The sequence below is a fragment of the Arachis stenosperma genome, unplaced genomic scaffold (genome assembly GCF_014773155.1).
Source record: "Arachis stenosperma cultivar V10309 unplaced genomic scaffold, arast.V10309.gnm1.PFL2 arast.V10309.gnm1.Scaffold_100028, whole genome shotgun sequence".
Taxonomy (NCBI): domain Eukaryota; kingdom Viridiplantae; phylum Streptophyta; class Magnoliopsida; order Fabales; family Fabaceae; genus Arachis; species Arachis stenosperma.
The window spans coordinates 1,549,834-1,562,063 of record NW_026651370.1 but is presented as its reverse complement, the minus strand read 5'-3'; the positions used below and the strand labels follow the sequence as shown (position 1 = coordinate 1,562,063).

The 12,230-nt window shown below is 40.9% G+C and overlaps 1 non-coding gene across 1 annotated transcript; it reads left to right on the top strand.

Annotated features, from left to right (window-relative positions):
- The first annotated feature begins 7,482 nt into the window (after positions 1-7,482).
- Positions 7,483-7,590, top strand: LOC130959963 (small nucleolar RNA R71). Its single transcript, XR_009078936.1, has one exon. It is a non-coding gene; the product is annotated as a small nucleolar RNA R71 (small nucleolar RNA).
- Positions 7,591-12,230: the final 4,640 nt, after the last annotated feature.

Here is a 12,230-nt window from a genome sequence, read left to right as displayed (position 1 = left end):
GGGTCGCCTTTAGGTGTCCTCCTCTAGATAGCGTCATTTAAAGAACAAGGGTCAGCATAACGTAAAAAAAAAGACCGGTCAGCACAACCTAAAAAAATGGAAAAAAACCGGTTAGCACAACGTAAAAAAAACTGGAAAAAAACCGGTCAGCACAATGTAAAAAAGAAAATCGGTGGATCCTGCCGAAGATGAGGCCATTACGGCTCCCCTTTAGGTGTCCTCCTATGGATAGTGTTATTTAAAGAACAAGGGTCAGCACAACGTAAAAAAAACTGGAAAAAAAACCGGTCAGCACAACGAAAAAAAATCGAAGGAGCCTGCCGAAGATGAGGCCTTTACGCCTCGCCTTTAGTCCTCCTCTGGATAGCATCATTTAAAGAACAAGGGTCAGCACAAAGAAAAACTGGAAAAAAACCGGTCAGCACATCGAAAAAGAAAAAAAAACTGGAAAAAACCCGGTCAGCACAACAAAAAAAAAAAATCGGAGGAGCCTGCCGAAGATGAGGCCATTACAGCTCACCTTTAGGTGTCCTCCTTTAGACAGCGTCATTAAAAGAACAAGGGTCAACACAACGTAAAAAAAATCCGGTCAGCACAACCTAAAAAAATGAAAAAAAATCGGTCAGCACAACGTAAAAAAAATGGAAAAAAAACTGGTCAGCACAACGTAAACAAAAAATTGGAGGAGCCTGCCGAAGATGAGGCCATTATGGCTCGCCTTTAGGTGTCCTCCTCTGGATAGCGTCATTTAAAGAACAAGGGTCAACACAACGTAAAAAAAATCCGGTCAGTACGACGTAAAGAAAAAACCGGTCAGCACAACGTATAAAAAAAAAGGAAAAAAAACGATCAGCACAACGTAAAAAAATCTGGAAAAAAACAGGTCAGCGCAACGAAAAAAATTAGAGGAGTCTGCCGAAGATGAGGCCATTACGGCTCGCCTTTAGGTGTCCTCCTCTGGATAGCGTCATTTAAAGAACAAGGGTCAGCACAACCTAAAAAAAAATCGGAGGAGCATGCCGAAGATGAGGCCATTACGGCTCGGCTTTTGGTGTCCTCCTCTGGATAGTGTCATTTAAAGAATAAGGGTCAGCACAACGTCAAAAAAACAACTAGTCAGCACAACCTAAAAAATGAAAAAAAACCGGTCAGCAGAACGTAAAAAAAAAAATCGTAGGAACCTGCCAAAGATGAGGCCATTACGGCTCCCCTTTAGGTGTCCTCCTCGGGATAGCGTCATTTAAAGAACAAGGGTCAGCACAACGTTAAAAAAAATCGGAAGAGCCTGCCGAAGATGAGGCCATTACGGCTCGCCTTTAGGTGTCCTCCTCTAGATAGCGTCATTTAAAGAACAAGGGTCAGCACAACGTAAAAAAAAAAAAAAAAAAAACCGGCCTGCACAACCTAGAAAAAATGGAAAAAACCGGTCAGCACAACGTAAAAAAAAAATGGAAAAAAAACCTTGTCAGCACAACATAAAAAAAAATCGGAGGGGCCTGTCGAAGATGAGGCCATTACGGCTCGCCTTTAGGTGTCCTCCTCTGGATAGCGTCATTTAAAGAACAAGGGTCAGCACAACGTAAACAAAAATGGAAAAAATCGGTCAGCACAACGTAAAAAAAAATCGGAGGAGCATGCCGAAGATGAGGCCATTACGTCTCGCCTTTAGGTGTCTCCTCTTGATAGCGTCATTTAAAGAACAAGGGTCAGCACAACGTAAAAAAAAAACCGGTCAGCACAACGAAAAAAAAATCGGAGGAGCCTGCCGAAGATGAGGCCATTAAGGGTCGCCTTTAGGTGTCCTCCTCTAGATAGCGTCATTTAAAGAACAAGGGTCAGCATAATGTAAAAAAAAAAAAAACCGGTCAGCACAACCTAAAAAAATGGAAAAAACCGGTTTGCACAACATAAAAAAAACTGGAAAAAAATCGGTCAGCACAATGTAAAAAAGAAAATTGGAGGATCCTGCCAAAGATGAGGCCATTACGGCTCCCCTTTAGGTGTCCTTGGTGCGCGAAATTGTGATCACTACAACTTCGCACAACTAACCAGCAAGTGCACTGGGTCGTCCAAGTAATAAACCTTACGCGAGTAAGGGTCGATCCCACGGAGATTGTTGGTATGAAGCAAGCTATGGTCACCTTGTAAATCTTAGTCAGGCAGACTCAAATGGGTATAGATGATGAATGAAACATAAAGATAAAGATAGAGATACTTATGTATATCATTGGTGAGAGCTTCAAATAAGCGTATGAAGATGCTTGTCCCTTCCGTCTCTCTGCTTTCCTACTGTCTTCATCCAATCCTTCTTACTCCTTTCCATGGCAAGCTTATGCAAGGGTTTCACCGTTGTCAGTGGCTACCTCCCATCCTCTCAGTGGAAATATTCAACGCACCCTGTCACGGCACGGCTATCCATCTGTCGGTTCTCGATCAGGCCGGAATAGAATCCAGTGATTCTTTTGCGTCTGTCACTAACGCCCCGCCCTCAGGAGTTTGAAGCACGTCACAGTCATTCAATCATTGAATCCTACTCAGAATACCACAGACAAGGTTAGACCTTCCGGATTCTCTTGAATGCCGCCATCAGTTCTTGCCTATACCACGAAGATTCCGGTTAAAGAATCCAAGAGATATCCACCCAATCTAAGGTAGAACGGAGGTGGTTGTCAGGCACACGTTCATAGGTGAGAATGATGATGAGTGTCACGGATCATCACATTCATCAAGTTGAAGAACAAGTGATATCTTAGAACAAGAACAAGCGGAATTGAATAGAAGAACAATAGTAATTGCATTAATACTCGAGGTACAGCAGAGCTCCACACCTTAATCTATGGTGTGTAGAAACTCCACCGTTGAAAATACATAAGAACAAAAGTGATCATTGGTTTCGGCCCCAGAGAGGGAACCAGAAGAACCAAGATCTGATCTAAGAACTAGATGTCCGAAGATGAAAATACAATAGTAAAAGGTCCTATATATAGAGAACTAGTAGCCTAGGGTGTACAGAGATGAGTAAATGACATAAAAATCCACTTCCGGGCCCACTTGGTGTGTGCTTGGGCTGAGCATTGAAGCATTTTCGTGTAGAGACTCTCCTTGGAGTTAAACGCCAGCTTTTGTGCCAGTTTGGGCGTTTAACTCCCACTTTGATGCCAGTTCCGGCGTTTAACGCTGGAAATTCTGAAGGTGACTTTGAACGCCGGTTTGGGCCATCAAATCTTGAGCAAAGTATGGACTATTATATATTGCTGGAAAGCCCAGGATGTCTACTTTCCAACGCCATTAAGATCGCGCCAATGGGGCTTCTGTAGCTCCAGAAAATCTACTTCGAGTGCAGGGAGGTCAGAATCCAACAGCATCTGCAGTCCTTTTTAGTCTCTGAATCAGATTTTTGCTCAGGTCCCTCAATTTCAGCCAGAAAATACTTGAAATCACAGAAAAACACACAAACTCATAGTAAAGTCCAGAAAAGTGAATTTTAACTAAAAACTAATAAAATAGACTAAAAACTAACTAAATCATACTAAAAACATACTAAAAACAATGCCAAAAAGCGTATAAATTATCCGCTCATCACAACACCAAACTTAAATTGTTGCTTGTCCCCAAGCAACTGAAAATCAAATAAGATAAAAGAAGAGAATATACTATAGACTCCAAATTATCAATGAAACTTAGCTCCAAATTAGATGAGCGGGACTAGTAGCTTTTGCCTCCGAACAGTTTTGGCATCTCACTTTATCCTTTGAAATTCAGAATGATTGGCTTCTTTAGGAACTCAGAATCCGGATAGTGTTATTGATTCTCCTAGTTAAGTATGATGATTCTTTAACACAGCTACTTTATGAGTCTTGGCCGTGGCCCAAAGCACTCTGTCTTCCAGTATTACCACCGGACACATACATGCCACAGACACATAATTGGGTGAACCTTTTCAGATTGTGACTCAGCTTTGCTAGAGTCCCCAATTAGAGGTGTCCAGGGTTCTTAAGCACACTCTTTTTGCCTTGGATCACAACTTTATTTCTTTCTTTTCTTTCTTTTTTTCTCTTTCTTTTTTTTGTCTCTTTTTTTTTTCTGTATTCACTGCTTTTTCTTGCTTCAAGAATCATTTTTATGATTTTTCAGATCCTCAGAAACATGTCTCCTTTTTCATCATTCTTTCAAGAGCCAACAATTTTAACATTCATGAACAACAAATTCAAAAGACATATGCACTGTTCAAGCATACATTCAGAAAACAAAAAGTATTGTCACCACATCAAACTAATTAAGCTAGTTTTAAAGATGAATTCGAAATCATGTACTTCTTGTTCTTTTGTGATAAAAACAGTTTTCATTTAAGAAAGGTGATGGATTCATAGGAAATTCATAACTTTAAGGCATAGACACTAAGACACTAATGATCATAAGACACAAACATAGATAAATATCAGCATAAAAATTTGAAAAACAAGAAAATAAAGAACAAGGAGATTAAAGAACGGGTCCACCTCAATGATGGCGGCTTGCTCTTCCTCTTGAAGGTCTTATGGAGTGCTTGAGCTCCTCAATGTCTCTTCCTTGTCTTTGTTGCTCCTCTCTCATGATTCTTTGATCTTCTCTAATTCCATGGAAGAGAATGGAATGTTCTTGGTGCTCCACCCTTAGTTGTCCCATGTTGGAACTCAATTCTCCTAGGGAGGTGTTGATTTGCTCCCAGTAGTTTTGTGGAGGAAGGTGCATCCCTCGAGGCATCTCAGGGATTTCATGAGGAGGAATTTCCTTATGCTTGCTCCATCCTTTTCTTAGTGATGGGCTTGAGGTCATGCCTTCTCAGTTGAACCGGCTTCCCTCTTGAGTTTCTCTTCCATTGAGTGCCCTCTTCACAATTGTTTATGAGGACTTGGTCCAACCTTTGATCAAAGTTGACCCTTTTTGAGTTTGAAAGGGATCTCGGGGATCACCTTCTTCAAGGCCACAACTTTATAGAAGTGGTCTTGATGCACCCTTGAGATGAATCTCTCCATCTCCCATGACTCGGAGGTGAAAGCTTTGCCTTCCCTTTCCTCTTTCTAGAGGTTTTTCCGGCCTTAGATGCCATAAATGGTTATGGAAAAACGAAAAGCAACGCTTTTACCACACCAAACTTAAAAGGTTTGCTCGTCCTCGAGCAAAAGAAGAAAGAATAGAGGAGAAGAAGAAGAAAATGGAGGAGATGGAGGAGGTTGTGTGGTTCGGCCAAAAGGGGGAAGAAGTAGTGTTTAGGGTGTGGGAAAAAGAAGGAGCGAAGATGGATGTGAGTGGTGAAGAGAAAGATGGGATTTGATAGGTGAAGAGTTGATGGGGATCCTGTGGGGTCCAAAGATCCTTAGGTGTCAAGAAAAAGTCATCCCTGCACCAAATGGCATGCAAAAATGTGTTTTGAGCCAATTCTGGCGTTAAACGCCGGGCTGGTGCCCATTTCTGGCGTTTAACGCCAGCCTTGCCCTTTCCTGGCGTTTAACGCCAGTCTGGTGCCCCTTTCTGGCGTTAAACGCCCAGAATGGTGCCAGACTGGGCGTTAAACGCCCATCTGCTAGCCTTACCGGCGTTTAAACGCCAGTGGGTTCTTCCTCCAGGGTGTGCTGTTTTTCTTCCTGTTTTTCATTCTGTATTTGCTTTTTCAATGATTTTGTGACTTCTCATGATCATCAACCTACAAAAACATAAAATAACAAAGGGAAATAGATAAAATATAATCATTGGGTTGCCTCCCAACAAGTGCTTCTTTAATGTCAGTAGCTTGACAGAGGGCTCTCATGGAGCCTCACAGATACTCAGAGCAATGTTGGAACCTCCCAACACCAAACTTAGAGTTTTAATGTGGGGGTTCAACACCAAACTTAGAGTTTGGTTGTGGCCTCCCAACACCAAACTTAGAGTTTGACTGTGGGGGCTCTGTTTGACTCTGATTTGAGAGAAGCTCTTCATGCTTCCTTTCCATGGTGACAGAGGGGCATCCTTGAGCCTTACACACAAAGGATTCTTCATTCACTTGAATGATCAGTTCACCTCCATCAACATCAATCACAGCCTTTGCTGTGGCTAGGAAGGGTCTGCCAAGGATGATGGGTTCATCCATGCACTTCCCAGTCTCTAGGACTATGAAATCAGCAGGGATGTAATGGTCTTCAATCTTCACCAAAACATCCTCTACAAGTCCATGAGCTTGTTTTCTTGAGTTGTCTGCCATCTCTAATGAGATTCTTGCAGCTTGCACCTCAAAGATCCCTAGCTTCTCCATTACAGAGAGAGGCATGAGGTTTACACTTGACCCTAAGTCACACAGAGCCTTCTTGAAGGTCATGGTGCCTATGGTACAAGGTATTGAAAACTTCACAGGATCTTGTTTCTTTTGAGGTAATTTCTGCCTAGACAAGTCATCCAGTTCTTTGGTGAGCAGAGGGGGTTCATCTTCCCAAGTCTCATTACCAAATAACTTGTCATTTAGCTTCATGATTGCTCCAAGGTATTTAGCAACTTGCTCTTCAGTGACATACTCATCCTCTTCAGAGGAAGAATACTCATCAGAGCTCATGAATGGTAGAAGTAAGTCCAATGGAATCTCTATGGTCTCATTTTGAGCCTCAGATTCCCATGGTTCCTCATTAGGGAACTCATTGGAGGTCAGTGCACGCCCATTGAGGTCTTCCTCAGTGGCGTTCACTTCCTCTCCTTCCTCTCCAAATTCGGCCATGTTGATGGCCTTGCACTCTCCTTTTGGATTTTCTTCTGTATTACTTGGAAGAGTACTAGGAGGGAGTTTAGTAACTTTCTTGCTCAGCTGTCCCACTTGTGCCTCCAAGTTCCTAATGGAGGACCTTGTTTCAGTCATGAAACTTTGAGTGGTTTTGATTAGATCAGAGACCATGGTTGCTAAGTCAGAGGGGTTCTGCTTAGAATTCTCTGTCTGTTGCTGAGAAGATGATGGAAAAGGCTTGCCATTGATAAACCTATTTCTTCCACCATTATTGTTGTTGAAACCTTGTTGAGGTCTCTGTTGATCCTTCCATGAGAAATTTGGATGATTTCTCCATGAAGAATTATAGGTGTTTCCATAGGGTTCTCCTAGGTAATTCACCTCTTCCATTGAAGGGTTCTCAGGATCATAAGCTTTTTCTTCAGATGAAGCATCCTTAGTACTGCTTGGTGCATTTTGCATTCCAGACAGACTTTGAGAAATCAAATTGACTTGTTGAGTCAATATCTTGTTCTGAGCCAATATGGCATTCAGAGTATCAATCTCAAGAACTCCTTTCTTCTGATTAGTCCCATTGTTCACAGGATCCTTTCAGAAGTGTACATGAATTGGTTATTTGCAACCATTTCAATTAGCTTTTGAGCTTCTGTAGGCGTCTTCTTCAGATGAAGAGATCCTCCAGCAGAGCTATCCAAAGACATCTTGGATAGTTCAGAGAGACCATCATAGAAAATACCTATGATGCTCCATTCAGAAAGCATGTCAGAAGGACATTTTCTGATCAATTGTTTGTATCTTTCCCAAGCTTCATAGAGGGATTCTCCATCCTTCTGTCTGAAGGTTTGGACTTCCACTCTAAGCTTACTCAATTTTGAGGTGGAAAGAACTTTGCCAAGAAGGCATTGACTAGCTTTTCCCATGAGTCCAGACTTTCTTTAGGTTGTGAGTCCAACCATATCCTAGCTCTGTCTCTTACAGCAAAAGGGAATAGCATAAGTCTGTAGACCTCAGGGTCAACCCCATTAGTCTTGACAGTGTCACAGATTTGCAAGAATTCAGCTAAGAACTGATGAGGATCTTCCAATGGAAGTCCATGGAACTTGCAATTCTGTTGCATTAGAGAAACTAATTGAGGCTTAAGCTCAAAGTTGTTTGCTCCAATGGCAGGGATAGAGATGCTTCTCCCATAGAAGTCGGGAGTAGGTGCAGTAAAGTCACCCAGCACCTTCCTTGCATTGTTGGCATTGTTGTTGTTTTCGGCTGCCATGGGTTCTTCTTCTTTGAAGATTTCTGTCAGGTCCTCTATAGAGAGTTGTGCCTTAGCTTCTCTTAGCTTTCGCTTCAGGGTCCTTTCAGGTTCAGGGTCAGCTTCAACAAGAATGCTCTTGTCTTTGTTCCTGCTCATATGAAAGAGAAGAGAACAAGAAAATGTGGAATCCTCTATGTCACAGTATAGAGATTCCTTGAGGTGTCAGAGGAAAAGAAAATTAGAAGGAAGAGGTAGAAGAATTCGAACTTAATCAGATAGAGTTCAAATTGTGCATTGAGAAGGAGTGGTACTCCATAATTAGAAGGATATAAGAAGAGAGGAAGAAATTTCGAAAATTAAGTTAAAAAGATTTTAAAAACATTTTGAAAAACTTTAATTGATTTTTGAAAACTAAAAATGGAAAAGAAATCAAGTGATTTTGAAAAAGATTTTGAAATTAGAAATAAAAAGATATGATTAAAAACTGTTTTGAAAAAGATGTGATTAAAAAGATATGATTGAAAAGTTATGGTTTTAAAAAGATATGATTGAAAAGATATGATTTGAAAACAATTTTAAAAAGATTTGATTTTAAAAATAATGACTTGCCTAACAAGAAAAGATATGATTCAAACATTAAACCTTTCTCAACAGAAAAGGCAACATACTTGAATTGTTCAATCAAATCATTAATTGTTAGCAAGTATCTTTGAAAAAGGAAAGAAATTGATTTTGAAAACATTTGATTGAAAAGATATGATTTGAAAAAGATTTGATTTTGAAAAACTTTGAAAACTTGAAAAAAAATTGATTTGAAACAAAATCTTCCCTTGTGCCATCCTGGCGTTAAACGCCTAGAATGGTGCACATTCTGGCGTTTAACGCCCAATGCACTACCTTTTTGGGCGTTAAACGCCCAACCAGGCACCCTGGCTGGCGTTTAAACGCCAGTCTGTCCTTCTTCACTGGGCGTTTTGAACGCCCAGCTTTTTCTGTAATTCCTCTGCTGTATGTTCTGAATCTTCAATTCTCTGTATTATTGACTTGAAAAGACACAAATTAAAAATTTTTTTGGATTTTTAATAATCAAAATGCAACTAAAATCAAATAACAATGCATGCAAGACACCAAACTTAGCAGTTTGTATACTACTGACACTAACAAATGAGAATGCATAAAAACAACAAAATACTCAAGTCAATAGAATTCAAAGATCAAACAAGGAAATCATCAAGAACATCTTGAAGATTAATGAAGACACATGAATGAATGCAAGAAGAACAGAAACATGCAATTGACACCAAACTTAACATGAGATACTAGACTCAAACAAGAAACATACAATATTTTTGGTTTTTATTTTTGTAATTTTTTTGGTTTTTTCGAAAATTAAGTGAAAAAGAAATAAAGGTATCAAAATTCTTAATGAGAATTCCAGGAATCATGCAATGTTAGTCTAAAGCTTTAGTCTAAAGGAATTAGACATGGCTAGCCAAGCTTTAGCAGGACATTGCATTCAAGAGCTAAATTGATGAGGATCAATCAGCTTTGGTGATGATAAGAACATCACCTTGAAACACTAGAATTCATTCTTAAGAACTCTGAAAAAAATACCTAATCTAAGCAACAAATGAACCGTCAGTTGTCTATACTCGAACAATCCCCGGCAACGGCGCCAAAAACATGGTGTTGTTGCCGGATCAAAACTTGGCACTATTATTGCAGGGAACAAATGCGAAACCGTAGTTAGGACATTTAATTCCCCGGCAACGGCGCCAAAAACTTGGTGCGCGAAATTGTGATCACTACAACTTCGCACAACTAACCAGCAAGTGCACTGGGTCGTCCAAGTAATAAACCTTACGCGAGTAAGGGTCGATCCCACGGAGATTGTTGGTATGAAGCAAGCTATGGTCACCTTGTAAATCTTAGTCAGGCAGACTCAAATGGGTATAGATGATGAATGAAACATAAAGATAAAGATAGAGATACTTAGGTATATCATTGGTGAGAGCTTCAGATAAGCGTATGAAGATGCTTGTCCCTTCCGTCTCTCTACTTTCCTACTGTCTTCATCCAATCCTTCTTACTCCTTTCCATGGCAAGCTTATGCAAGGGTTTCACCGTTGTCAGGTGCTACCTCCCATCCTCTCTGTGGAAATGTTCAACGCACCCTGTCACGGCACGGCTATCCATCTGTCGGTTCTCGATCAGGCCGGAATAGAATCCAGTGATTCTTTTGCGTCTGTCACTAACGCCCCGCCCTCAGGAGTTTGAAGCACGTCACAGTCATTCAATCATTGAATCCTACTCAGAATACCACAGACAAGGTTAGACCTTCCGGATTCTCTTGAATGCCGCCATCAGTTCTTGCCTATACCACGAAGATTCCGGTTAAAGAATCCAAGAGATATCCACCCAATCTAAGGTAGAACGGAGGTGGTTGTCAGGCACACGTTCATAGGTGAGAATGATGATGAGTGTCACGGATCATCACATTCATCAAGTTGAAGAACAAGTGATATCTTAGAACAAGAACAAGCGGAATTGAATAGAAGAACAATAGTAATTGCATTAATACTCGAGGTACAGCAGAGCTCCACACCTTAATCTATGGTGTGTAGAAACTCCACCGTTGAAAATACATAAGAACAAAAGTGATCATTGGTTTCGGCCCCAGAGAGGGAACCAGAAGAACCAAGATCTGATCTAAGAACTAGATGTCCGAAGATGAAAATACAATAGTAAAAGGTCCTATATATAGAGAACTAGTAGCCTAGGGTGTACAGAGATGAGTAAATGACATAAAAATCCACTTCTGGGCCCACTTGGTGTGTGCTTGGGCTGAGCATTGAAGCATTTTCGTGTAGAGACTCTTCTTGGAGTTAAACGCCAGCTTTTGTGCCAGTTTGGGCGTTTAACTCCCACTTTGATGCTAGTTCCGGCGTTTAACGCTGGGAATTCTGAAGGTGACTTTGAACGCCGGTTTGGGCCATCAAATCTTGAGCAAAGTATGGACTATTATATATTGCTGGAAAGCCCAGGATGTCTACTTTCCAACACCGTTGAGAGCGCGCCAATTGGGCTTCTGTAGCTCCAGAAAATCCACTTCGAGTGCAGAGAGGTCAGAATCCAACAGCATCTGCAGTCCTTTTTAGTCTCTGAATCAGAATTTTGCTCAGGTCCCTCAATTTCAGCCAGAAAATACCTGAAATCACAGAAAAACACACAAACTCATAGTAAAGTCCAGAAAAGTGAATTTTAACTAAAAACTAATAAAATATACTAAAAACTAACTAAATCATACTAAAAACATACTAAAAACAATGCCAAAAAGCGTACAAATTATCCGCTCATCAGTCCTCCTATGGATAGTGTCATTTAAAGAACAAGGGTCAGCACAACGTAAAAAAAAAACTGGAAAAAAAACCGGTCAGCACAACGAAAAAAAAATCAAAGGGGCCTGCCGAAGATGAGGCCTTTACGGCTCGCCTTTAGTCCTCCTCTGGATAGCGTCATTTAAAGAACAAGGGTCAGCACAAAAAAACTGGAAAAAAACCGGTCAGCACAACGAAAAGAAAAAAACTGGAAAAAAACCGGGAAGCACAACAAAAAAAATATCGGAGGAGCCTGCCGAAGATGAGGCCATTACGGCTCGCTAATAGGTGTCCTCCTCTAGATAGCGTCATTTAAAGAACAAGGGTCAGCACAACGTAAAAAAAAAACCGGTCATCACAACGAAAAAAAAATCGGAGGCTGCCGAAGATGAGGCCATTACAGCTCGCCTTTAAGTGTGCTCCTCTGGATAGCGTCATTTAAAGAACAAGGTTCAGCACAACGTAAAAAAAATCGGAGGAGCATGCCGAAGATGAGGCCATTACGGCTCGCCTTTAGGTGTCCTCCTCTGGATGGCGTCATTTAAAGAACAAGGGTCAGCACAACGCAAAAAAAAACTGGTTAGCACAACCTAAAAAAATGAAAAAAAACCGGGCAGCACAACGTAAAAAAAAAAAGAAAAAAACTGAAAAAAAACCGGTCAGCACAATGCAAAAAAAAATCGGAGGAGCCTGCCGAAGATGAGGCCATTACGGCTCGCCTTTAGGTGTCCTCCTCTGGATAGCGTCATTTAAAGAACAAGGGTCAGCACAACATAAAAAAAAAAGCCGGCCAGCACAACCTAAAAGAATGGAAAAAAACTTGTCAGCACAACGTAAAAAAAAATCGGAGGAGCCTGTCGAAGATGAGGCCATTACG